This window comes from Myiozetetes cayanensis, unplaced genomic scaffold, assembly GCF_022539395.1.
Source record: "Myiozetetes cayanensis isolate MyiCay16 unplaced genomic scaffold, myiCay2020 scf5-8, whole genome shotgun sequence".
NCBI classification, from domain to species: domain Eukaryota; kingdom Metazoa; phylum Chordata; class Aves; order Passeriformes; family Tyrannidae; genus Myiozetetes; species Myiozetetes cayanensis.
Window position 1 is genome coordinate 40,439,093 of NW_026087742.1, and position 27,073 is coordinate 40,466,165.

At 40.1% G+C, this 27,073-nt stretch overlaps 1 protein-coding gene and 1 non-coding gene across 5 annotated transcripts in view; both read right to left on the reverse strand.

Moving 5' to 3' along the window:
- PDGFD (platelet derived growth factor D) overlaps positions 1-27,073 on the reverse strand; it is a 144,627-nt gene that overhangs the window by 62,411 nt on the left and 55,143 nt on the right. The gene's annotated exons all lie outside the window — the stretch shown is intronic.
- TRNAD-AUC (transfer RNA aspartic acid (anticodon AUC)) lies at positions 6,599-6,671 on the reverse strand. The gene has a single exon. It is a non-coding gene; the product is annotated as a tRNA-Asp (tRNA).

Below are 27,073 nucleotides of genomic sequence, written 5' to 3' on the forward strand. Positions count from 1 at the left end.
CACTCATTAAAAACAGGAACCCAAAGAAATGGTACAAACTTCATGGCAAGTACATCTGTTTTTTCAGGTTTTCACTGGTTCCTTGCTGTAAATACTTCCCTGCATGCAGCTGTAAGCAAAGCATGGTTGCGTGTCAACAGTTCATTGTACTCTTCTGACAGAGCAAAAATTCTAGCCTCCAAACAACCTGAAACTTAGAAGATAAAAGCCTTTGTTTCCTGTAAAACTGTCTCCAAAGACCTAACTGTGACATCTTTCTTAGATGCTTTCACATTCTGAGCCTCCCTTTCTAAGCAAATACAGCCCTAGCTCAAAATGCAGAATTAGCCAGTTTTGTTTTGTTCTATTTTGACCAAACAATTTGCACAGGAAAAGTGACAATTTTGTGAAAATAAAGACCACCCACCTATTAATTTTGTTGCAATTTTCATCAGGGACATCTATACTGGAATCTGGTTTTAATTTTATTTTATTCAAAAAAAAGGAGAAAAATACAGCTGTGGGGTTTTTTTTCCCCTAATCTGGAATGAAACAAAATGTCCAGCCAACACTACTGAATTCTTACCAAAATGCTGAGGACCTTTGGACTCTAAAAACACCCAGTCCACCGAGAGGACAAGATATTTCACAGGACTATGTCAAAAATGTCCAAGAAAAGGGATAAAAATAAAACAGTTTTGATGATAACAAGTTCCGCACTTTTTAGTGAAGCAACCATTCCCCAAGTCAGAACAAAAGTTACTGCAGTAAAACATGGCATAACTCATCCTATGCCTCAGAGTTCTTTACTCTTCTTTCTTGGACAGCAAACTCTTGCCATTTTCCCTCTATCACCATGCATTTCACTGTGTTGTTCAATGTAATTTATGCTTCTGAGGGAAAGATTTCCTTTTCCCAGACAGTCCTAGCACAGGCTTTACCCTTCTGAGATTCTGGGGGACAGTATCTCTTAAATGTGTTCATACATATATCCCCAAACAAAACATCTGTGCACTCAGCACACCAGCTGAGAACGCACACTACTGTGCTCTTGTACACCAAGAAGACAGGGTCTGTCATGGTTCATAATTAAACTCTGAATTTCACAGACTGTGGTGCTCTGCCATCAAGTCAATCACACCTAACTAAGACCAGTGATGAAATGTCATGGCTGGAGCAGCTTTGCAATATCTGAGTTGAACAGGTACACGAAGCAATAGACCTGCACATGTTAAAAAGCTTAAAAATCAAAGCACAGTGACTTAATATTTCTATCATGGTAATGCAGGAATTATAAAGTTATCATAGAGGAAAGGTTGGAGAGAAGCATGGGAAGAAAAGTCTCACTATAGTAAAGTAATAGATATCCAAATATTGCACTCTGAGGATATGTCTTTTCCACAAGGGAAGAATGTATATTTCATGAGAAAGGCCATAAATACTGTTTCTATAGCCCACATGAGATGAAATCTAAAGCTACTCAGTGCTTTCACTTGACTTCACCAGAGCAGACTCTTCAGGAGTTCTGAAACAGCTTGATTTCCTCTCACCTCCCTCACCTTGCACTAAATTACAACCTGAAGTGGTGTGACCAGCACCGGAACCAAACACGTTAGAATTTTCTAAGGGGATTTTCACTGGGATTTCACATAGTTATCTGGCTTAGAAGACACAGGAACATAGTCAACATAAACTTGCTCTTACAAGGTTGGCCTCTTAGGAATCATCAAGCAACTGGGAAACAGCTTGAGAAGATGTGAGCAACTCCTGTACTTCTTGTATCAACAAAGATACGGGACTAAAATAAGACTTTTCCAAGCAGACAAGCATTGCCCTCATCAGATCCGCTGGGGGAACTCATGGAAATCACACACTAGGCAAGGGGAAAGTCAGGATAAAAAAACTTGAGAAAAGACATAAGCAAAGGAAAAGACAGTGAGTCTGTCTTTCAAGGCACTGAACTGTTCCATGTTGCAATGCAATGAAGTACTACACAATATCCTGAATGTCACATACTAACGGTATTCCATAATGCTTTATGGGAGTAAATAAAAGACGACAGTGCATAATACACTGCCTGTCACATTTACTAAAAAGCATTAAAAATCATTTCACAATGAATAAAAGCACGTGTTAAGTCATAAGGCAAAAAGGTCATTTTGGCTATACACAGAAGGAGGATACCCTCAATGGCAGGAGCCACAAAGACATCCTTGCACTGCAGGAGGAAAACTATCTCATAAGGAAGATGAGTGGGAAGCAATCTGGAAGACATCCTTTTAGGTGAGGCAATTCCCTGCAGAGTCTGAACTGATCGGAAAGCAGCTTGCTCTATATTTTATTTATCTGAACTAATCTCTCTCTTTTTTTGCCTTGTAATTCTTTCCAAACCGCTAATTTTAAACATAATGACGTACCTGATAGTCCAGCTGTCCAAGTCAGGGGAGCTCTCATTTAAGTGCTCAAGACAGCTGCATTTTCCAAAGTGCTTGCCTTCCTCCTGCTGCACGGAAGCCAGCTGAGTGTCAGACTGGGAACTGGGAAGTACACTTCAATATTCAGAAAATTGTGGTATGTCTCAAGACTGTCCCCACAATGGGTGCCCAGCAAATCCAATGTTTCCCCTTCCCAGCTAGGCCATGCTGCATGAGCAAGATTCAGAAGCACAAATTTCATCCTGTGTTTTCTGTGGATGCCTGCATTTCCTTTCAAACTTTAGTAATGTATTGACACATTCCTCTCTTAAAGCTACTCCTAGTCATGACATGCCTAATACAGAAAGAAGTTTGCTTGTATCATCATCATTGAACAGACAGCGGATTCCTTCACTAAAAGAATAATAATAATAATAATAATAATAATAATTTTTAAAAAGGCAATTTCTACTTGCTAATAGCTAATCTGACATCTGTTCTACGATATATTCAGCGAGGAGAGTCTGTAAGTGTCAATTCCTTTAAAAAGAACAAGAATTCAGAGAATGGCCTTGTCTAAGGACCTAAGCAACAATATGGAATACTTAATTCCACCTTTCTAAGGTTTCTGGAACTTCAGCATCACTTCCAAAGGTGTTGTCTTGTGCATAAGTTTGCTTCTGTCTTTCTTTCCCTTGTAGAAGTGGTTGGCCAACCAACTTTGATAACAGTGGTAAAGGCTGAAAAGGTAATGTACTCTGACTTGGTTTATGACAATTAATTCCATACAGTGAAACCCGGTGAGCTCATACTCTGCCACAGCTGAGGAGAGTTGCTAGGAATCATGGTGAAGTTTATTTCACTACTCATGAAACTATTTGTTATTTCAGGAAAGGACCTTGGGAGTTTGAACGTGGGAGTTTTCCAGATATAACTCTTCTCCCCCATGGCTGCTGTCTTCGAAACAAATACAGCAGTCAGTGGTTTGCCACCAGTTTTTAAACAAATGAGATAACCTTCGAGGAGAATAATAGCTCTTCAGTTCCTTCAGTTAAAAATTAGACCGATCTAAATAGCTGAATCCACAGAGAAGCAAAGAACAGTAAAACATTTTTGAATCCAGGCCACAAATCAGTTCATCTTGGGGACAGGCATGCCAAGTAAGCTGTATTTACGGCAGCCTGTAGATAGTCATCGGCTTTTTTTTTTATTCCCCCACCCTCCCGCAGTAAGCAGAAACTTTATTTGTTATCCATAGGGCTCTGTGTAAATCAGATGAAAAGATCAGAATTCATGGTCAAAACAGTGTATTCCATAGCTTGTCATAGCTTGTCGGGAAGACATAAAACTGTAAGGTAATTTTCGTTGTTAGAAACGTGTGGATTTGTTCTTTTTTTGTTTGTTTTGTTTTTGTTTGTTTGGGTTTTTGGTTGGTTGGTTTGTGTGTGCGTTTGTTTGTTTGTTATGGATATAAACAACAAAATTAATCCTAGTCAGCGAAGAATACAGTACTACACAGTAGTACCAGCCTTAGACATCTCAGTCCTTTTAAGGACAGAGGCCTAACACACCTGGGTCAGCTCTGCTCCCATCATGATTCAGTAGCAGTTCAAGAAGGCAGACCAAGGGAGGGAAAGGATCAGAATGGTCAGCAACAAAACAGAAATAGCAAAATCTCGCCCAGGCTAAAAATTGGAAATTGTCTCTTATGGAGGCACTGCACTGAGAAACAGTCAATCTGGTATAGGGATGCATATGTACAGCTATATTAGGGCAGTGGATCCAGTTGAAAGCATTACTTCAATTTGATTTTAGCTTTATACAACTTCAATTATCTCATTTATTTCAAGGACACTACAGACTTTAGTAAAGCTCACACTTAAGGAGTTTGCTGGATCGAGACCCAGAAAAAGAGAACATTACTTTAACATCACCCAGTGTGCTACTTGTCGCCCAGCAAATGAGCAATTAAAAAGTGGACCCAAACCCCACTGGAGTTGATGAAAGACTCTCAGTTTGGATGATCTGCCACTGAACTTCAAAGAAGCAGCTCGAGCTACCTGCTCCTCCTCTTACCAATGGGCCCTTTCTTTTCATTACGAGCATGAAAGATACTCCAGGCAACATCATAGTTCAAATCCAAAGCATGACCTGTTCCATCACTGAGGCAGTATCAAAAGATGCTCTGTGAATGTTCTGCCACATTCAGACCTCACAGCTGCCTCCATGTCCCTGAGCTGTGTGGAGATCTTTGCTAGAAGAATGTATGTATAGAGGATATATCAAAGAAAAAAAAATTGAGCTGTAATTGAAAGAAAAAGATTAGCCAGTGCAGAATATCAGTAGAGAAGGTATCAGAGAATGAGAACACCCTAGATATCTAAAATTCCTTTCAGACCATCATCTATTTGATTACAGAATGGTTAGTAGTCTGCCTATGGTTCTGTGCAGAGCAGCCCTGCTAGTCTTGCCATTACACAATAAATCTGTGGTTTAACAGAACCTTAAGCAAAGACCACTTATGAGAATATTAAGTAAGCAACTGATAAGGAAGTCCAGACATATAATTCATAGAGACAGGCTGTCTCTATGCTTCTCAATATAGAAACCATAATTTTATTTGCATTTAATACTACTATTTTTACTGTGGAATGGACACCATGTTAACGGTATTTTGCATGCAGTACTAAAGAAGCAGTCCTGAAATGAAGAACAGGCTGGACTGCACCTTGGTGGGGTGAAGGCTGTAACTCTCCTTTATCCGCTTTGGTGGATGCCTTGCTCAGACTTCCACAAATGAATACTGAGAAAAAATTTCCTTAATTATGTTTACAAGGACATCAAACTCAGTGGTGTTTGCTTTTAGCAGTGACTTGTATTACTTGTTTTTATTTGACTTCTTGATAGAGATTTTCTTCTACATGTAAGAACATGCTGAATGTCTTTTTTTAAAGCAGAAGTGTCTATAGAAAAGTAACATATGTTAGGCCAACATATAAAGCATTTTGTTAACTGCTAGTTTTTTCATGATGGGTGGTAGTGCTGCAATGCATCTCTCTGTTGGACTCTTAAACAAACAGCAAACTGGATGTATTTTTCTCTTGGGATTCCATAATTATGACAGAGGAAAATGTATATATCAAGAATGTTTAGATCTAATTATGTGCAGTAAGACCAATGGAAATATCCCCATGATCATGAGCATAAAAACACATAAAACCTTGAGAAACCATGAGAAAAGTACACAGAGGAAAATTACTCCTCTGGTGCTGCAAAGAGTTTAAAGGAAACTTGATAACTGAAGCAGACATTTGCAGTGAGTGCCCACACTTCCGTAAGAAGGCTGGTACATAAAGCTGGAGTAGTGCTGTATTGTAACTGGCTGAGATGGAGTTAATTTCCCCATTGCAGATCTCATAGTGCTGTACTTTGCATGGGTAGCTAGAAAGGTGTTGATAACACAGCAGTGTTTTGGCTCCTGATGGGTAGTGCTGGCACAGCATCAGCACTGTACCTCAACATTCCTCCCCGCTATCAAAGGCAAGGTCCTGGGAGGGGACACAAGTAAAAGCCACCTGACCCAAACTAACCAAAGGGATATTCCATACCATATGACATCAGCTTGGAAGATACAAATACTAAGGAAAGGAGGAGGAAGGGGGGACGCATTTGTTATTTACGTTTGCAACCAGTACGCGTGCTGAAGCCCTGCTTCCCAGGAAGTGGCTGGACATTTCTTTTAAATGGGAAGTAGAGGATATATCTTGCTATTTTTCTCTTTGGTTGTGCACATGTAAACTTTTGCTTTTGCTTTAGTAAACTACCTTATCTCAACCTATGAGTCATTTTTCATCTTATTCTCTCACCCCTGTCCTGCTGGGGAGTGATAGAATGGCTTGGTGGGCACCTGGCATCCAGCCAAGGTCAACCCACCACAACTTGGTCAAAATGATGGCAATTAGAGACACAATTTCTATTAATAATAATGGCCCGTCTTCGCGAGCGAAGATCCGGGGAAGGTCTTTCCACCTTCCAGCCTGCGCATTGGATTTTTTAGGTGAGACACAGTGTGCGCGGAACTGAGCCCACCCTTTAATCCTAAGGTTCATCTGCCGGGGCCAAGCGAGCTTGGACGGTGGCAGCGAGGTCCTTAGGACGTAGGTGGGTTGCCTTTAAGGGCTAACGAGCCCCACCTGCCCGGGAGTGGCCCTGACCGGGAATCGAACCCGGGTCTCCGCGGTGATAGCGCGGCGCCTTTACCACTAGACCATCAGGGGCTCCACAATTTCTATTAAGCACAAATATCAACACCGGACCTTGACTCACACTGTTTTGCAAAGAAATAAGACCTAGACACTTCAAATTTTCCTGTTTAGGCAGCGGCTTCAAGAAAGTAGACCTTTGTGGGAAGCTTCATTCAAATTTTCCTGGTGCAATGAAAATATATTCCTTTTCCATTTTCCCTTCATTATTTTCCAGATTTTTATGAGTAAACAAGGAATTATTGCCTGAAATCTTAAAAGAGAATTTGTTTTAAGATATTCTTTTAGAAACTGTTTCACTCAAGGACTCCTAAGTGTGAACAAGATGTGAAATTTCCTTAAAGAAAGAAAAATGTTGATGAAAGGAAAACCCAGTCAAAAGGGGAAAGGCTTCTTATGTTAAACATATTGTAGCAGATAGACAGGCAATTACCAAGTGGAGATTGTACGTTAGGACATTAGGCAGTAAAAGGAGAATTTGTTTCAAAAGACAAATCAAGGCAATTTTCTCTTGTGATGTGAGTTTCCTTACCCTCTGTGTCAGCACTGAAGATCTGAAATCTCTGGAAGGGAGTGAAAGGTCACTTCTTATAATGGAAAATCTGGTAATAGTATTTTAGCAGACATCGTTTCCTTGGGCATGTTTTTTTCTTTGAGAGACCATATATCAACTGATTGCACAAAGATAAAAGCTTGTGGGGATATATCAGTCACTTTAGGGCATATGCACTAAATACTTACTACCTTAAAGTTACCTAAATCTTAAAAAAACCAAAACAAAACACCAAAACCAGACCTCACTGTATTAAAATATGATTGCTGGTAATCTGTTTTTTTTTTTTTTCTGCAACAGCCTCATAGCTAAAAAGTGAACTCTATCCCAATCAAAACCAGGACACAGCTAAATCTCTTCCAAGGAAGACAGGAGCCTGTGTTGTGATTCTTCTATTTGTTGAGAGAATTCAGACCACTTCTGACTCCTCTCTAGGGGAGGATGGGTTCTGGATGACACTTAAAAGATGGTTTGATATTTTTCAAGAAACGGATGGAGGTAAAATGCAGAAAAAATTCTGGGCACAGGGACCAGAACTCGAGATTTAGTCAAAAAAAGTAAAGAACCAGCAGATTTTCTACTTCCTACTCTGAGGCAGACTGTCATGGGTCTCTGACAGTTTAGATCAGAGCAGAGTGCACCATGGTTCCCTTTTCTGTGCCCATGCCTCAGTTTTCTTCTGCTGAAAGCCTCAGTTTTCTTCTACTGAAAACCACAGCACTGGGGCAAAGAGAGCAGTAGACACTGAGGTCTTTTCTCAGCCTGAAGGCAGAACATGAGTTGGGCCATAGGGATGGCTTTACATCACTTAGATAAAACCCATGTTAAGAAACAAAATTTCCCCAGCCTGGAAAGCAAAGCAATTTAAGTCATACATACTGAAAGTACTGAGAACTTAAAGTGCGGGGGATCTTTCCTGTAAGTACTTAGGATTTTCTCTGGAGGTCTGGCATCAGATCGCTGCAGAGCTGTCATGTGGATAGATGCTGCAATTTAACAAAGTTTCCAGGCACATTCATAAAATTCTTGGCTGTGGCCTCCTTTTATTGTTATGATCTTTCACCAAAGGTTCTAGAAAATTCCTTTGTCCTTCACCAAAGAACAAAACTACATGTGGTGACAGAGCAGGAGGGCTTAAGCACTGCCAATATATAGGGACCAGTGACTGCGAAGATGATGCTGTTGTACATCAGTGTAGCCCACAAGCTCAGGAGCTGCTGTACCACAGGCAGCAAAAATCTCTCACAGCAGCACAGACAGATCCTGATCACTGTAAGCCAAAAACAAAACTGGAAATGGAGTTGGCTCCAAAGCTTTGATTTACACACCTCAGCTTCCCCAGTCCTTTCTGAAAAAACAGCTGTTCGGCTGTTTACCAAGAGGAAGCGATTGGAAACTTTCCTAAAAGCCTGTGTGTGGGTGTTTGATAAAAAAAGAAGAGCTAAGAAGTTGTTGAGCTAAGCTGCCATTCCGGCTATACTGCCGCCTCACACAGTCCCTGCTGCAGCCATCCCACTTGCACTCAGCCCCTGCAGCACAGGGCCTCATGTATGAGTGGTTAGTCACAGCTCTGCAGGGAGGATGGGGATGCCAAGTAAAGACAGTCATGTCACTTCTGGTTCTGATTGTGGAAATAACAGTCATTTAGTGATACTGCTTGAGTTGAGCCATCTAGCACAAAACCTAGTTCTCTCACTGTTTCCTCATTGTAGTACCCAACACCGAAGGCGCAACATAATGTGTAATATAATGTAAATTTAAAAAACATAAAAAGAGCAGTGTAAAGACACACACAGGTAAAGATAATTCTGAGGTCAGAAGACTACTGCATTACAGTTTCCTGTTTAACAGTGGATGTCTCACTGGTCTTGCTCCCTGTCTATTCCTAACATGATCATCCTCAGTTTTGTGGTGGCTGGAGATTCTGATCAGCATTATGTTATGTACCATGGAAACTGAGAGAATCTCTCCTCTGAAAAATGTACAGTTTACAAGATAAAAGACTGAAGAACTAGAATTCCAGAGACACTATTTATATTGATCAGCAAATCAGTGACAGGACAAAGAATTAAATATATCTTTCCAGATTTCTATTCCAAAGCCATCATTGTTCAATGCCCCTAGAAAACCAGGCTTGGTTCTTCATCCAGTAGTTCTCTAAATGGAATACAAAACCTATAAAGATTAATTTAAAAAAATAAAAATTAGTAGGTTACCTTATCCTTTTGCAGCAAACTAGATCACAATAAAATGAAGATGTGCATGAAAGTTTTCTTCCTGAGAGAAAAATTTTCTGTCCATTTCACCCATTCAATAAATTCCACCTTACACATTTTCAGAACAAGATGTGATTAGAACAGGACTGGAATTTCTGCTGCAGATGTTGCCAAACCTTTCGTAAAATGTTTCTCTACTGTTAGATTTATTAAGTTAGAGCCACAGCAGATCCTTCATGAGCAGATGAAAACACATTGAAACCTCTGTGAAGGCAATGGTATTCAGGACTTTGCTAAGACTCCAGGGGGAAAAGACATTATATATATATTTATGTTCTGAACAGGGTTGAGTATACTGTTGGCAAATCAGAACGTAATTAAACAATCCTTCACTTTCATGGACCTTCGATGAACTCTCACTTTTAAATGGAAAACTGGAGTCTCCTGTGTAAATGCACTGGAGACAAAGCCAGACTTCAAAGTTGTCCTCTGACTGTGGATTCAGTGAAACGTTTGACAGTAAAAGAATTGAGCAGTTATGATGATAAATTCAGACAGCTTCGGTTCCAGATATCACCAGCAGGAACACAAAGTGGTGCGTTTCACTACTCCAGCTTTCAGAAGACACATGAGATGACTTAAGGTTAACCAGCAGACAGAACCAGCAGCCCCTCACCTTAAAGCTTCCAGAGAAAAATGGTGAGGCAACCAAATCCAGTTGCCTCCACCTTGATGAAAGCCTAATGTTGTGGAGAAATGCCTGAAGATGTTATGGCAGAGGATTCAAGCGAGCAACCTCAGGCTGTGCTTTACTCTTCCTGACCTAGACTGCATATCAAATAAGGAGAGAAGTGCAGAGTGGTGATGTGCATGAGGCTGACACCAGGTGGGGCTTTGATGTCTGGCTCAGGCAAGACCAGAGTAGGTCCCTGGAAGTGTGCAGAACCCATCTGATGAAGATCAATGCTTGGTCACCAAGGATTGCACTCTGTGGGTGAGAAGTTCCACCCTCCATCTGTTTTGGCTGGGGAAGTCAAAGTGGACTATTTCACTCCTATCTCACCCTGGTGCTACTGATGTTGCACATCCAGGTGAACGTCACACACTGAGGTCCTGTCCAGCTGAAGGGCACAGCTGTGTGCTGAGTATTTAACACAGCTCTGAGCAGCTGTCTGGCCAAAGAGGAGCCAAATAAGAGGTTTATGTGACTGACATAAAGGGGTGAGAAAGTCCAATAAACATAGTATTCTCACATCAATTCATTTGGTGAACATGCTGCAGCAGTGCTATCAAAGGGAAACATGAACATACTGCACCATTTCCTGGGAAAACTATTTTCCACAGTAACGCTTAAAATGCAGCAGGCTACCTTAGCACTCTTGGGACTACCCAAACAAGTGATTTTTACTCAGTTAGCTTTGCATGTTTTTATGGTATCTAGGATTACAGTCCAGTAAGACAAAAACTTTAGCATCAGTACAACTATACTTATAGCAACAATGGCATAGAAATTATCAGGGTTTTTTTTTTAGTATATTCAGCAACCTTGAGCCAGATATTACCAGGTATGGTACGGAGAAAAGAAAAATAAGTTCACCATAGTCTCGACTAAAACAATGCTTTTGTCAGTTTCCAGGAAAAGAAAAAAAAAAAAAAAAAAGAGAGGAATAATAAGTGTTCCTTTATCTCATCTAAAGCTCAGAAAATAACAGTTACAAGACGCTTCACTCTTGCCAGGTTGAACCCTTGTCCAAAGAGAGGGGAAAATGTTACAGTTCATGTTTCTGACACAAGAAAGAAAAGTAAAAAACTCATCTTGGCAGAACAGATATGAAAACTGGATTAATGACAAATTTGATATCAAAATTTTATTTTTCTGATTTATATTTATTGAGGAGAATGTCAAAGACCTTTATTGTTGTTTTTGCGCTTCAAACATGTTTCAGTTATTTCTCAGTCTTTTCCATGAAAGCCATGGAAGAATAGTCCACCAAAGGATGAAATTTTAAACCTTTCTTGATTTAGAGAATTCAGAAGTCCTACTTTACAGCAGACACTCTAGATTACTCTGTAAGATAGAACGACAACAACCATTTTTGAGTACCCTAGGGTAAAATATTCTGGGTCTTTCTATAGCTTAGACTGTAAATAAAAAAATACCACAACTATGCACTTAAATATCATGTGGTACAAACTATAATTAAATAACTGACAACTCTGGTAAATGACAGCTGCACTGTGTGCTACTGAAATCAGTTGTGAGCAGTGTAAGTACTGTAAGTAACACTACTGTCCTATCACACTGTATTGATTTACTTGATTTAAAGTGGTTAATTTTTTGCATTCTCAGGGTGCTCCCCATCTCACAACAGCTCCATTTTTCTCAGACCTTGACTTCTGATTTGTTATTAAAACAAAGTTCCCACATCATAAACCTCATGAGCTCCATGATCAGCCATTTGCTCTCTGCTCACAGTTCTCACAGCTGTAGCTGGGCAGCTGCAAGGACCACGGAGATTTTAGACTCAGCTACAGCTGTGGGGAAGGGGATCAGATACCAGTTCAGAGAAGCTTCAGGAGCACTGGTGGAATCACACTGTGAAAGGTAAGCCGGTGGGGAAGACGGCCAGCCCGGCTGACCAGGGAGATTTTAAAGGAAATTAGGGGGAAAAAAGAAAGCTTACCGACTATGGAAAAAAGGGCTAGCTACTCATGAAGAAGTTAGGAATATAGTTAGGTCATGTAGAAAGAAAATTAAGAGACAAAGGCACACTTTGAACTCAATCTGTCACCTTTTGTTAGGGATAACAAGAAGTGCTTCTACAAATACATCAATAGCAAAAGCAGGGGCAAGGAAAACCTCCCTTCTTTGTTGGATATAGAGGGGAACAAAGTCACCAAAGATGAGGAAAAGGCTGAGGTACTTAACACCTTCTTTGCCTCAGTTTTCAACAGTAAGACAGGCTGTTCTAAGGACAACTGGCCTCTGGAACTGTAGGCAGAGACAGAAAATCGAATAGCACTCCTGTAATCCAGGAGGAAGGAGGAAGAAGTTAGAGACCTGCTGAGCCACTTGGATCCTCACAAGTCTATGGACCAGATGGGATCCATCCTAGGGTGATGAGGGAGCTGGCAGAAATGCTCACCAAGCCGCTATCACCAGTTCTGGCTCACTGGCAGATGACTGAAAGTTGGTGAATGTCGCACTGATCCACAAAAAAGCTTTAAGGAGGACCTGAGAAACTACAGGCCTGTCAGCCTGACCTCAGTGCCTGGCAAGGATATGGAGCAGATCATCCTGAGTGCAATCACACAGCACCTACAGGATGGACAGGGGCCATCTGGCACAGGTTTAGGAAGGGCAGGTCCTGTCTGACCAACCTGATTTCCTTTTATGATCAGATGACCTGCCTGGTGGATGAGGGGAAGGCTGTGGATGTGTCTATCTGGACTTCAGCAAAGCCTTTGACAGCATCTCCCATACCATACTCCTGAAAAAGCTGCAGCCCATGGCTTGGATAGGGCACTCTGTGCTGGGTTAAGAACTGGCTGGATGGCTGGGCCCAGGGAGTGCTGGTGAACGGGGCTGCATCCAGCTGGTGTCGTCACCAGTGGTGTCCCCCAGGGATCAGTGCTGGGCCCAGTCCTGTTTAACATCTCTATCGATGATCTGGACGAGAGGATTGAGTCCATCATTAGCAAATTTGCAGATGACACCAAGCTGGGAGGGAGTGTTGACCTGCTGGAAGGTAGGAGGGCTCTGTAGAGGGACCTGGATAGGCTGGAGAGCTGGGCTGATTCCAACAGTGTGAAGTTCAACAAGGCCAAGTGCCGGGTCCTGCACTTTGGCCACAACAACACCCATGCAGCGCTACAGGCTGGGGACAGAGTGGCTGGAGAGCAGCCAGGAAGAAAGGGACCTGGGAGTTTGGATCGACAGGAAGCTGAACATGAGCCAGCAGTGTACCCAGGTGGCCAAGACGGCCAATGGCATCCTGGCCTGGATCAGGAACAGTGTGGCCAGCAGGAGCAGGGAAGTGATCCTTCCCCTGTACTCAGCTCTGGTGAGGCCATACCTGGAGTGCTATGTCCAGTTCTGGGCCCCTCAGTTCAGGAAGGATATTGAGGTGCTGGAGTGGGTGCAGAGAAGAGCAACGAGGCTGGTGAAGGGACTCAAGACAAGTCCTGTGAGGAGAGGCTGAGGGAGCTGGGGTTGTTTAGTCTGAAGAAGAGGAGGCTCAGGGGTGACCTCATCACTCTCTCCAACTACCTGAATGGAGATTGTAGCCAGGTGGGCATCGATCTCTTCTCCCAGTCAACCAGCAGCAGGACAAGAGAGCAAGGGCTTAAGCTCTGCCAGGGAAGGTTTAGGTTGGATATTAGGAATTTTTTACAGAGAGAGTAATCAGGTATTGGAATGGGCTGTCCAGGGAGGTGGTGGATTGACCATCCCTAGAGGTTTATAAGATGAGACTGGATGTGTGACTTAGTGCCATGGTCTAGTAACCAAGGCAGTGTTGGATCAAGGGTTGGACTTGTTCGTCTCAGAGGTCTTTTCCAACCCAGCCAATTCTATGATTCTATGATTTCATCCCACCTGATTCCCACACCTCAGATTTACCAACACCCAGTCTTTGCCTTTTCATTGCACAAAACATGGCAGTGTTTCGGCGGCACTGCTCTCATTCTGCTCCCCAGTAGCATCACAGGCTACAGACGGGATGGAGTGTGCAATGGCACATGTTGCCCACATCCGTGCTCCCCCTCTGAATTACAGGTCTATATGAATTCTACAAATCCACACTGACATAAGCAATGACTACCAAGATTTATGCAGCAAATACCTGGCAAGGCGGTCCTCCCTCCCTTTCTCCCTCTGTCTCTCTCCCTCCCTCCTTCTCTGGCCAGGTGCAGCAGGGTCAGTCCTGGCATGCACTGGCAGGACATGGTGGCATTTCCAAAAAAGCAACAGGAAAGCCTGAAATCCTAGCAGATCCTCAGTTTCCAGCCTGCCGAGGGTTTGTCTGTTACACAGCTGCAAGGTAAACGCTGTGAGTCTTCCTGATTTATTCACTTTAATTAAGGGATTGGTAATCCCCCACTTGCTAATTCAAGTCTACCCACATACACATTTACTTGGTTATTTCATACATAAAGCTCTAAATAAAATGCCTTTATTTTTGTTCCTACTTTTTAATGGATGCAGAGAACCATTCTGTCAAGAACAAAACAAATGCTCCACTAAACCCATCTCAATGGACAATTTGTTTCTTCAATGCAACCTTTAAGTAATAAAGAAAGAATAAACATAAAATTCTCCTAAGAAATAAAATGAAAAAAAAAACTTAAAAAAACTCACTTGTCTGGGGCTTAGTAAGATGCTAATAAACACAGACCAGACATTTACAGAAAAATCTCGCTCACTAAATCCATTTTCATAGCCAGCCTGGAACCAGACCACCTGCTTGTGTAAATGAGCAGCATCCTTACAGTAATCACAGCTATTTACACCAGCTGAGGATCTGACCAGAGCAGCAGATGAAAAGGGCAAGAGAAAACTCTAAGAATCTGAGAAGGAGCAGGAGCAAGTGACCAGAGCAAAGATAAACTGAACTCATGAGAAACTGAACTAAATTAGCTAATAGTGATGTCAGCGAAAATTCAAGGTGTGCCTCTCTGACCTATTAAACAGACTGGAAGAAATAATGGATGCTTTTTATTCACAGTCTGATCTAGGGAGGGGAAAAGTCTCAATTATATCATCATGGATTGAGTGGTTTGATCCAAAGGCAAACATTTTATTTTCATGTATTTTTAAATAAATATTAATATATTATTAATTTTTGGCCATTTCAAAATTATCTTCAGTACGTAAAAGTAATTGTTAAATTCAGCAAAATCTGTGAATTTTATTCACTACTTTTCACACTTTCAGTGGTGTTAGAATTTCCTGGGGTCAGCAAGCCAGACTTGAAAGTTTCACTTACATACACTGGAGGACTGACAAGAGAATGTCAGCTCATCAACCAGTGCAAACTAGTATTATTCAGATGACTCCAATGGAGCTACTCTGATTTAGGGTCCTGGAGCTGGGGATAAGCAATGAATGCAGAAAGAAGTTAGCAGCTCTTCAGCCAGCCCAAGTGAGACCTCAGATCTCCTGCCATTGCCAGAGAGCAAAGGAAAATGCTTTTAGTCCTTTACCAGAGTGCAATGATCAACACCTTCACCCAGGGAACATAATTCCTGCTACCTTTTTCTTTTTCTGGTCACACCTTTTGAACAAAATCTCCACTACTTCACAGATCTAAACACAGATTTTAAAGTAAGAATTTGAAATTAAAATACATAGATTACCATTTATAAAATTACTCAGAGGCTGTACCATTTCTGAATTTTTAAAAACTAACGTAATCCCTGTTACTGACATAAACACATTGATAGTTCCAGGGCCTTATTTCAAAATTCACCTAAAATCTTGTCAGTATCAGAGTCCTGTACACGGTATTTGACTTTGGGGGCTTTCTTCCTCCCCTTCTTGAATCATCTGAAATATTTCCACGTGGCTATAAAAAGACTGCTTTTAAGAAGCAAGTCCTGAAATAAATGCCAACTAGTCATTAAAAGCCTAGAAATCAATTAGGTATGCGCTGAGTTCTTCACATTCTTTAAATACACATTGCTGTTATGTCAAGATGCAGAATTATTAATCTTTGCATACTATAACAATTAGTGAAGAAATTCAAGGACAGCAGAAGTCAGCTAAAAAAAAAAAAAAAATTTGGATGAACTGGTTCCAAAAAGTCAGACTGGCAACAGCACTTTGCTGAAGGAAACGTCAAAGGGAAAAAAATCAGGCAAACTACAGGCCTGAAAAAAGATAAAAAATGAAAAGAGAAATTTAAAAAACCAGGGATTTATTTTCTTAGTTGAAAATGTACAACATGGATTCAGGGGTTAATTTCTTTCTCCCCAAAAAAGACAAGAACTCACAAGCTGCACCAACTATTAGATATTAAAAAGCTTGTAGAGAATGACTTTCTACCAGAATGTAGCACATGGTTGATCATGGGGAAACCCGAAGACCGTATTTTCTCTCATAAACTAAAGGAGCAGGAGGCAAAGACTGTCAAAGCACTTGACGTTACCATAAATATCTAAGGTTAGTGGAAGGACATGAAAGGTAGTATTACTCTCCAAATTCAACAGTGGTAGATAAGAGAAGGGAGCTTTCTTGGCTGCTGGAAAAGATATGAGACTTATTAGAGCTATAAATTATTAGTGTCATCATAGTAGCAGCAATATTGTTAATATAGAGTTCCCTCCAGCAGGTTCTATTATGGCATGTGTTAACAAGTCTAATGGCAAACAGACTGTAGTCTAGGAGACCATGTATTGAATAAATATCACCAAAATAATCTAAATTACCTTAGGATTCAGATAAAACTTACAATTCAGAGAGACTGGACGCTGGATTGCTTTATAAGGAGAATCAATACATTTGTCATTACTCATATTCTTTGTATCCCAAATTGGGGGTAGATCCAAAAATACCACTTGGGCATCACATTTGTACTACAAGTCTGGCAGAACTGTAATCCTTAACTTCACCGCAAAACTTCCACCTCTCTTCTCAGGTACCTGTGAGCACTGCACCTTCTTCAGGACTTTACTCTCACCTTCTGTCCCAGCCCACATCTAGGACATACAAAATATAGACTGATTGGACACAGATTACTCCTGATTTTATGTTTGTAAGAGATAATAGTCATTTTCTGGCAGATTACAACTGCTTTTCATCAGACATGCTATGGATAACTGCATACTGTGACAGAAGTCAAAATGTTGATAGTTTGATTTTATGTGCATGCAGAATTATATATTCACAGCCCTTTTTCAGAGATTCTGCATACACAGCTAAGATATTTCTCCATGCATGCCTCTGGTGATTTTTTTCTTCTAAATGAGTACGTCTATGATTAAATTATAATAGTTTTCTACTTAGCATTCTTAATGTTTAGACTGATTGATAGAAGAATATATTTTACTCCCATTACTTGAAAAAGCTCTCTTACTGAAAGTAAACAGTGATTAAAGAAACCATAAACATTGCTTCATTCTGAATTAAAGCTATTTCAGCTACTTCTTTCGTAGAAACTACAGAAAGAAGTGAGGCAGATGGGGCGCTGTTTCTGCATAAAATCTGCTCATGGCACAAATAATTTTTAAGTGTCTTCATATTTTAATAAGAAGTAACACAATTATCAGAATAGGTCTGGATCTCAGACCTGTTTTCCTATCCCCCTCACTTCATTGCCAGCATGAATAAAAGAAACCAGACAGAAACTGAAAACTCAAACCACAATTAAGTTGCAATTAGTTATTATGAAAGGCTGTCTTATTATAATATTCTTTATTCTAGATCCTGCTTGATTATTGCAGAAGACAGCCAGGCGCTTAAGCACATTTCAAACAAAAGATAGAAATCCGGATAGAAAAGCCCCCACTGTCCTTGCCAAGCAGAATTAGGGGAGGATGGTATTAGTGGATGTTTATGTAGACTGTCTCTTAGGACATGATCTTACTCTTCTTGAAACTGTGCTAGTTTCATCAGTAACAGGACTGTGCTCCAATTTTTCATGCTGGATTTTATTTCTGTGATTCTCTTCTTCCCATCCCTTTTTCATAGTTGGGAAATATGTAAACCATATAAACAGATGAGATTTTGCTACACTAGTTAACATGCTGATCAATCATATCATCTGCTCTCTGAGCCACCCCTCCCCTTCCTCCCCTCCTTCCCCAATCACACAAAGAAAACCATCAGACTGTTTGTATATCATTGGTCACAACGACGGGTAACACATTTCTCAGTTCACTCCCCTCTTTGGACATAATAAGGTCTACACAAGGTTTTTGCACCTAACTTGACCATAGATCTGCAACTCTCAAAAAACCCCTAAAACTGGCGCTGGTTTCTGCTGTGCAGTGTAAGAACAGACATGCCCACAGCTTCTTGGAAGTCTTCCTCCTGGGTTGGCAAAGAAGCACGCCACAACTGCCTGGGGACACCTTCAGTGATGTCTCTTTAACACACGGCTGTTGCTCTTAAAATGTACTATGGCAGCGACTTGTAGTCCTCAGGATTCAAGGCGTTTCCTGAGCTAGGCACCATATGTTTCTGCAAAACCCTTCTGCAAAAGCTGCCATAATGACAACTGGCAGGATAGGAAAAAAACTGGAAAAGGAGCACAAAAAGCAGATCACTGCAACAATGCTAAGTGATAGGAGAATACATAGAAAGCAATTCACTGCATATTCACATCCATTACTGTTTGTCAGTAGGTATGAGAAAAAAAGGAAAATTTTTAATTAGACTGAATTTAAAAAAATCAGAATGCCTTTGGGCACAAAGTATTTTCATTGATCCTCTCTTTGCTGTGGTCAATTCCTATTGGTGAGGTTTAGAAGTGATTTTTTTATGCCAGACTGGGGAGAGTAGGAAGGACAGATGAAATACACTCTCCAGACCACTGGGACCAGAGCTTGTCTGCTGAAAGTGAACACCTTGAGGAAAATGGAAAAGGTCTACAACACTCCTCACTTAAACAACAGGCTTCCTTACCGCATGCCAATGAGATGTTAGGGCTGGACCCCTTTATTAAAGAAGTCTGTAAGTAGAATCACACCTACTTTATCACAAATACTTCATAGCAGTAATTAACACACATATATTGCAAAGCTCTTCTAGCAGCTGTGATGCTGCTGTTCTGTAAAGATGCTTAAGGAAGACATCACACTGCTCCCTGCCTTAAAAGCTGCTAATAAAAGCAGACATTAATTCCAAAGTGCATTCAGAGCACGTGGGGGAGCAAAATCAATGCTTGGTCAAACAGATCAAGGAAAACAACTCCTTGGCAAAGTAACTGTGATTTTCAGACCCCTATGTGCCCTGTTCAAATGCTACTAAAGTCAGCGCAAAAACTCCCTTGGGCTTTTGATAGAATCAAAAAACAAGGAAAAAATTAAATACAAACCCAAAACCTTGACCAAAGCATATTGAAAATGCAAGCATTATACACCTCATATTCTCTGGACACAGTGTTTTAGTGTGAGAATCAGATGAAGGTACACAAGGTCCTTTTAAGCTGGTGTACGTATTAGTGAGAGAATTTTACCAACCATCAAGATTTGAAAAGAAATGTCACTTCTGTTTAATGTTGTCTGAAAGAGCTATAGCTTCTTATATTTAAACATCAAAGGAGTTTAACATACTCCTAGCAAAACTATTAATCTTTAAAGGCAGAATAAAGCTAGTATTATTCAACACAATGAGAGATTGAAGATTTCTCTTCATTATCTTAGACATTATCAGTAGTCTCTGTCCATTCAGAGGTAGCAGCACATGCTTAAAATATTGAAAAAAATTGCATTCCAGCAGTGGCAACAGTATGAATGCAATTGACTTTTGACTTTGATTCTTTTGAAGGAAAAAGGCTGAAAAATAGGTCTGTATTTATGGCAAAATCAGTGTAAAATAGTTGGAGAAAGAAAGGAAGCAAAAATGCTAAAGCTTTTCTTCCAAAGTGTCATCTGAACTTGAATAGAAAGATTCAGTTATTATTTATAAAGTTGTGTTTTCAACAGACCTTTTCATAAACCCAAAAATGAACACATACTCCAGCATTAATCATCAATAACTTCTATTTCACCACTTCTTGATTTTTGTAAAAGGTTTACCATTACAAAGTGGTTTTTAAAAACCTATATTAATCTCTGCATTTCTTTAAAAAACTTTCCAATTTTTCTTTAAAAACATTCATAAAATAAAGGCAAAGAAATTAAAGATAAGGGAAGCAGTGGACAGAACTGACACAAAAAATTACTGATCTTGTGTAAACATTATACACTATGTAAGAGAAAGGACTTTCTTCTTTTCAGGATACAATTTTTTTAATGCAATATTCATTCATTTCTTCTAGAGAGAAACCATAGGTGATGCTATTTTGTTCTTCTTAACTCCATGACCAAAACGTGAAAATCTTATGCATACCGTTGTCTTACATGTATTTGCATTCTGCAACTGCATTCAAATTACTCAGAGCATTTTTCTTATAACAATCTGGCTCTTGTGCAACATTTTTTATGACATTTTCTACATCTGGATACTGCAATTTTGCTAGAGAAAGAGACTCAAACTGACTAGGGACCCCTAGATCCTGATTGCACTCTTTCCCACATGGTTTGCTTCAGCAAAATCCTTGCATGATACCAAATTTCCAGGAATAAAAGTTAACAATTGGGATTAAAAATAATTTTTGTGACAATCTACAAAATTTATGGAGCACTAAGATAAATAATTTTCCAAAAAGAAATAATTTCTGCAGAGAACAATCAAGTAGGAAAAAAAACTCGGAGCAGTATTAAGTTGTTTAACTGTGTTTTATAAGCATCACTGATGCAAAAACTGGTGAAAACTACTGTGAAGAGGAAACTGGATGGGGAAGAAGAGAAAATGAGACTTACTGTTCACATCTCATAGCTGTTCTTAAAGGTGCCAACACACACTACTAGTAATACCTAGACAGATCTTGGGAAACACAAGACTATCCTTATTCATAAAGTCCATTGCTGAAGATGGAATAACATAGCATGAGGAAAAGAAGCAAAATTTGGGATCCCCCATTCTCAAACCTCACTGAAGAAGTGTTTTCAGAGTAGTTGTGGTAACGGGCAGCAGTTAGCTACCTAATAAATAAATACCAAATCACTATCTATATCCATGATCTACAGATCATAATCATAATGTCATTAAAAAAAGGAAAATGGGGACAAGGGATAAATATATCCATATATATATATATATATATCCAATAATCAACAAATACATTATTGTCAGACAAACAGTTCACAGATAATAAAACTGAAAGAGAGTATCATAAACATATAGGATCTAGTTCATAGCCAAAACATATGAGGTTGGAAACAATGGTTCTGCAAACAGCAGAACAAATGAAGATTGGTTACCTACTCTCTCTTTTTTTGCTCAACTTCTCAGCTGAATTATGCTGAGATATTCCGCTATCTCTGCCTTTCTTCTTACAAATCTTATCTCATAGCATCTGGCAACATCCCAAAGATCACTGCAGCAAAGAAGTCTCAGAGATGTTATGGCCACAGCGTTTCACTGACCTCTTCAAGACCATGCAGTAAAACATGGGCAAAATGGGTAGAATAACCTAACATAATCAGCAAGCACTGACCTTCAAGAGCTCATGGTGAGCATTTTCCAAGGCCATCCCCACTCTCAGTTTCAGACTGAGTGTCTTAATAAGAGGGATCAGAGAGATCTATGGGAACCAGATGATGGCAAAATTGCCTTTCTTAAACCTTAAATGTGAAGATTGGAGATCAGCAGATAACTGACAAAATGTGTATATGTATATATACGTGTATGTATACACATATATTTGGGGTAACCAATACCTGCACATAGGAAAGAGATATGGCACTTTGGCTACTTGGCTACTTTGGGTACTACACTACCAAAAAATATTAATAACTTAACACAGAGGTGTCTTCCAGCTTGATTCCAGCAGCATTATGAAGCGTATGTTAATGAATCTGATTTCTTCTAGATGACTCCAGGGATAAGGAGCAAAACTAATTAAAATGACATCAAAAAAGTAATGGAATTCTTTCTCCACCTAATTCAGGCATGAATTTAATTCTCCAAATGCTATGTCAATGCTGCACTCTGACAAGGACGCAACCAGATATGAGGGGCTGTACATGGTATTTAAAGTATCTTTCAAAGCAGTAAAATAATGAATGGGAAAGGAATGCAGAGAAAGGAGTTCTCAGCTGCACTAATTTCTAACCCTGTCTTTTCCCAAAAGTTTTTATATAACAAAGCAGTTAACATCTTTTCTTCAGTTTCATCCAGTGTGACAGCACATTTATGTGTTTGACAGGTATGGGAATCATTACTTGTCATCATTCATTATGGAACCCAACCACTTCTCCTATACTCTGCTTTGAAAGTACACACATACCAAATAAAGCAGAAAAACAGATCAGCAATTATATCAGTTTATTCCACTTTGAATCCTAAGCATTGGAAGGAGTACATTTATCAATGGTCATTCAGTTGATGGAAAAGGTCAGTGTGTACAGAAGGAGCAGTTGCTAACACAATATTGTCTAATCTTTCTGTCATAGGTAGTTTTAATGTATCCTTCATACGGAACCTACATTTAGAAAAATGGAATGTTCAACTTAACAAAACAAGGCAATTGGAGTATTAAAGAAAGGAGGGCTGGAATAAACAATCTAATAGTTTTGGTGTAAACATTGCAAAGTTTTGTGCAATCGAGACAATTACTTAAAACAGTAGTAGTAGCAGCAGATGTGCAATAAAGATGTTCATCAGTATGAGGGGAGGGTTTTTTTTGAGTCTTTTTTGTGAGGGTGTTTTTTTTCTATAAACTGTCCATTGTACAAAAATAAAGTAAAAATTGCCAATTTAGAAGACAGATATGTACAGTTCAGTTATAGGGGAGACAGTTTTCTGAGACCCTATAAAAAATTCCAGGGACTTCACAGAGTTTTTCATTTGCAGCAACACCTTGTCATTACAATGTGTGTCAGAGGAGACTTCTGTGGGACCCAGCAGCTGCTCCTCAACATTTTGAAGACATTCAGATCACAATTAGTCAGAAATATATCATGGAAAATATTTTTACTTTAAAATGATGTTTTCATAAGTTCATATTCACTAAGCAGCATTTCTGACCTTGAGAGGCAGCCATTCATAGAGACTAAGATGAAGGGAGTTCCTGTATTTTGCCAAAGGGATCTGAAGTCCCTCAACAGCACTTGGTGAAACCACTCATGCCTCTGAAGCTGCTTACGGACCTAAAAGCCTGGAAGAAGACAAGTGTCACTGTATTCTATTTGTTTTCTAACAGGCACGAGTAATATATGCAAAATTTACTCTCTCCCCTCTCAGGATTATTTGTCCTAGTGGAGATAAAGTTGTGTGCATCTGGTTGTCAAAAATTAAGTAACGGGCTATACTGTAATTATAGCTCATGCCCTGCAGAAGAGCTGTGCCCAAAGAAGGGGATTTGGTTTTCTGCTTTCAGGAACAAATATGACCTTTAAGGAAGGCTTGCTTTGTTCCAAAGGTAGGACTCTAATAAAAATTACTTTAAATTTTATTACTCATGTAAGTCCTTTAGAAATGCCTTAAAACCAAACATATGACAAACATTTTTTTTCAAAAGGCCATGCTCATGATTTTCAGGGGCCAGAGCCTGAAACTCCTTGTTTGCCTCCTTTCCCTCATTCAAGAGTAAGTTGCAGAGTCAACAGTGTGCCAAGTTGACAGAGTACCAAGGTCCTTACTGAAGCAGCAATCACAAGCCTTGTAGAAGTGTCCCATTTCTGAGGACTAAAAATATGAATATTCTGCAATACTAAACAAGAAGAAAATTGAGCAACTCACCAATCCTCTGTATAATTTTTCACATAATACAGCAGCAGCCATTAAGAAACTGTCACTTCCAGGCAGTGAGACATCAAAGCTTTGCTGAATACTACAAACCTGGGATAATTAATTTCAATTAATAGCTGACAAATGCTGAGCTTTGCTTTATCCAGTAAAGTCAGAAACATATGACAAAAGATGTACTGATTCAGAGACAAAGAAATAGGTAGTCCCTTCCATCTCATTCAGTGGGGTTCTATCACTATATTTCTGGCCCATAGTGTTGGCAGCACCTTTTCACTCCATGTTCTATATTTGTTATGCCATGCATAAGCTGTATCTGTTCTCACTCAGCCAGCTGAGATGCAACCTAAGCTGTTATCTCTACCTGTATCATGTGGACTTGTGAACTATTCACATCCATCCTGAAACCTCCTGCAGACATGGTTTTCCGAGGCCTGTGCCTTTGACCACATCACCTCATCTATACAGCACTTACTGACCAACTCTACTCTGCCGTATCAAATATATGGTACTTGTCCTACCTTCTAAAGCCTGTATAATTTATCATGGCTCACTCACAACTTCTAATGTGCTTCAAAATGTCAATGCCTGAACTATGACCTATGATCTGCAACCCTTGACCACCATACTTAGTTTGCTATCTAGCTTACAAGATGCACCTCCCCATCAGCCCCTGAGGAACTCATTTATGTTTCTTAAACTTTTCTGCATATAATACCCATAGAAACTTTGTAAAGTTTGTAAAGACTGACCAGGTCAGACCAACTGTTGGTTATTACGCTAATTTGTTTTAGAATCATGTAAATTTAACCTGACACTGTTTGTGTTGGATTCCATCTGGACAGAGTAACCTCCTCTTCTTTTTTCTTTCTCACAGCATAAGGGCAAAGAAGAAGCCCAAATATATCGATGGTAGAGGATAAGACTAGTTTTTCTGTGGGGAATGTGACCTAAGCAAATTGACCTAAGCAAATTCAGGGCTGGGATGTGAACATGCTGAAGAGGGTCATATCTTTGCTGCCTGAAAATAAGGCATCTCACTAAACCTGTCACACAGGCTCCATTTATATTCAGTGGATTCCGAATCAATTAAGATGTTTATCTGCTGACAGGAACAGCTGAATCGTCTCACTTTGGTATGCCCATCATTTGGTACAGCAGTGCTCACCTTGAGGCTGCAAGTGAGGGCATGAGGTTGTTGCTTTCTCCAGCTCCTTTCTGGGGACCACCTATCCCTCCTCCACTGAGGACCTGCTCACCCCTAGGCAAGGACCAACAACATTCTTTGCTTCAGTCCATCTCATTACATCTCAGTTCCTTGACGCAGACCATCACTGCATCTGACACGACTTAGAGAGCCCTGAACCTCAGGGACTGCTGCCACAAGTTTTAATCAGGTACTAGAATTAAACATCACTTCCATAATGACAGCAAGTCAGATTTGAGGAAAAATTAATCAGCTTCCTGGTCTGTCTGCCCTGATGTCAAGGAATTGCCCTCACTGGAATAACAGGGGCTTCTCACCCACGGATTGAAGTGAATGGTTTGTATTAAGTTTTAGTGAGAGGCAGAGACCTAAACCACCTCAGCAGTGCTTTGATCACACCTAACTGGGGGTGGTAGAAATTTAAAAATGATTAATTGTTTTTTTTCTTTTGGACAACACCATGTTTCAACCTTTTTTTCTTCCTCTTGGATAACTCAAAATGAGAGACATAGCACTTGTGCCTCCAACAAACATTTAACATAATCTGTTACAGGCACTTGACAACACTGACAACTTCACCTGATTTTGTAGAAATGTGTTGTTTATGCCTCCTTTCAAAAAAACAGAAGGCATTCTTGCCTATTAACACAACCTTGGATACTGCAGATTCCCTTCCCAAACCCTTCTTCCTTACCCAAACCCTCCTCAAACTAGCACAGCTTAAGAGGAACAAAGAGGTTATGAAGAATAGAGGTTGATTTATTTTTTTTTCCTCTGCCACCATTTGGTGCTGCCGTGGTATCATAAACCTTGGCTCTTTGTCTCATTTTTAATAAAGATAAATGTGATGGCCAGCCCCCACACCACGTGATCACTTTTTACATAAGAAAAAACCCATTGGAATATATTTCAATTTCACGAGACAAAGTGCCTAGTTCATCTAAAATCTCTCCTGGGATGTGTATCAGAGTTACCTCGCCACCAAATATCCAGCTGTAGATAAAGCCACCGAGCACTTACACAGGTTAGAAACAGACCTAAATGAGGCACACACAAAAAAATGACACCCACCCTCAGTGACCTCTGCTGTCTGGATTTAATGGCAGGAGTGTGATTTCCAACTTCATGCTGCCAGTTTTGGGTATTTTGTGTACTATGTATTGGGAGTCAGGAATCTGTAAGGAGCGAACCAGAGACCCCAAATGCTGTAGCAGCCAATGGGCAGATACTTCAGTTCATGTGCTGGAGGCAACACCCCTGACATGAGGCTGCACATCACCCACCACTTGGAGAGGGAAGAGTGTAGCGCTCCCTCCTGAGCAGTCCCTTCCTCCTGGTGAGCATTGCTAAATACTTCCCTTACACAGAACTGCAACAGTCTACAGTACTCAGTCAGCTGGGATGTCATGGAAAGCACATGCAGCTCTGTGTTTCACATGGAAGCCCTTGAGTGATTGCAGGGAAAGTCTTCTTCAGGAGATGCTCCATGTGGCTGCAGTCACAAGGACTCTGTGAAATTTCCCCTAAGCAAAGACAAACACACAGCTTTTCTGTTGGGTGTATGTAGGAGGGGCACAACAAAACCTATTTGTTTTTTTTCCTAAATTCAGCCCCTCATCCACACCACCAACCACTTGACAGATTTCAAGTTTCTGTCAAAATACAGAGAAGTTTCAGATAGAAAAAGTTGTCAGATTTATTAAGATCAGAAACCAAACATTTTACTTTCCCATTTTATTCCCAGAACTTCCTGAAATTCTCTGGTCATCATTTTCCCAGAGAAAATAATTAAAATAATATGGCTTAGGGCAGATATTCATCTTGGAAAAACTCATCCCAAGCTGTCAAAAGTGTACCACAGTCATTAATCTTTGGGGGGAAAAAAAAGAAAAAAAAAAAGGAAAAGAAGGGAGTGAATGAAGTCTTC